Source organism: Rhincodon typus, chromosome 35 (genome assembly GCF_021869965.1).
Source record: "Rhincodon typus isolate 14 chromosome 35, sRhiTyp1.1, whole genome shotgun sequence".
NCBI lineage: Eukaryota > Metazoa > Chordata > Chondrichthyes > Orectolobiformes > Rhincodontidae > Rhincodon > Rhincodon typus.
The window spans coordinates 6715134-6716365 of NC_063366.1; the positions used below are offsets into that span (position 1 = coordinate 6715134).

Here is a 1232-nt window from a genome sequence, read left to right on the forward strand (position 1 = left end):
TACGAAGTTATGATAATTAATCCCAAAATGCAGTCCTACTGAAACATACAAAAACCTGTCCTGGCTCATTCCCTAATTCCCAAGTCTAGTATGGCCTTGCCTATAGTTGCATTGTCAACATATGGTCTCAAAAAGCCCTCCTGGGCAAATCTAACAATTTGCTCTCCATCCGAGCCCCAGCTCAAATGAGTTTGTGTCAATGACGAAGTCACCCAGCACAATTACCCTGCTTTTTCACACTTTTTCCAGTATCTGACTGCATATGAGCTCCTCTGTCTCGCGTGGGCTGTTGAGAGGACTGGAGAAAACTCCCAGCATTGTGATTTCACCCTTCCTATTCCTGAGCTCCACACATAATGCCTCACTGCAGGATCCCTCTGATGTATCCTCCCTCAGCACAGCTGTGATATGATCCCTAACCAGCAGTGCAGCTCCCCCACCCCTTTTTGTTTCCCTTTCTGACACATCTAAAACAGCGATAACCTGCAATGTTACGCTGCCATATCTCCACTGACCATGTCTTTTTAATGGCAATAACATCATACTTCCGCGCAGCAATCCATGCTCTTAGTTCATCTGTCTTACCTGTTAAACTTCTTGCATTTAAGTAAATGCACTCCAGACCTCCAGTCCCTCTGAGCCCGATGACTTCCATCTGCCTGCTCTTACTCTGCGCTATGCATTTCTCAGTGTCTCCTTTGTCTCGAGTCTCTGCACTTACTGGCCTTTTGTTCCAGATCCCAGATTTCTGCCACACTAGGTTAAACTCTCCTGAAGAGATCTAGCAATGTTCTCACCCAGGATATTGGTGCCACTCCAGTGAAGGTGCAAGCAATCCTTCTTGTACAGGTCCCACCTTCCCCTAGTGACATCCCGATGATCCATATATCTAAATCCCTCCCTCCTACACCAGCTCTGTAGCTACGTGTTCAACTGTACTCTCTCCCTCTCTTCCTAGCATCACTAGCCCGTGGCACGCATAGTAATCCTAAGATTACTACCCTGCTATTCCCGGTTCTTAGCTCCCTACCTAACTCCCTAAATTGTTCTGGCAGGACCTGTTCCCTACATCAAAGTATGTCATTTGTACCATTTTGGAAATTACTTTTGTCTGTTTTTTCCTCCAATTTCAGGATGTTCTGCACCCACTCTAGGACACCCAGGACCCTGGCACCAGGGAGGCAACACACCATCCTTGAGTCTCATTCACGCCCCAAATAAAAGCCTGTCTG

At 46.8% G+C, this 1232-nt stretch overlaps 1 protein-coding gene across 1 annotated transcript in view; it reads left to right on the forward strand.

Annotated features, from left to right (window-relative positions):
• LOC109929269 overlaps positions 1-1232 on the forward strand; it is a 58016-nt gene that overhangs the window by 53418 nt on the left and 3366 nt on the right.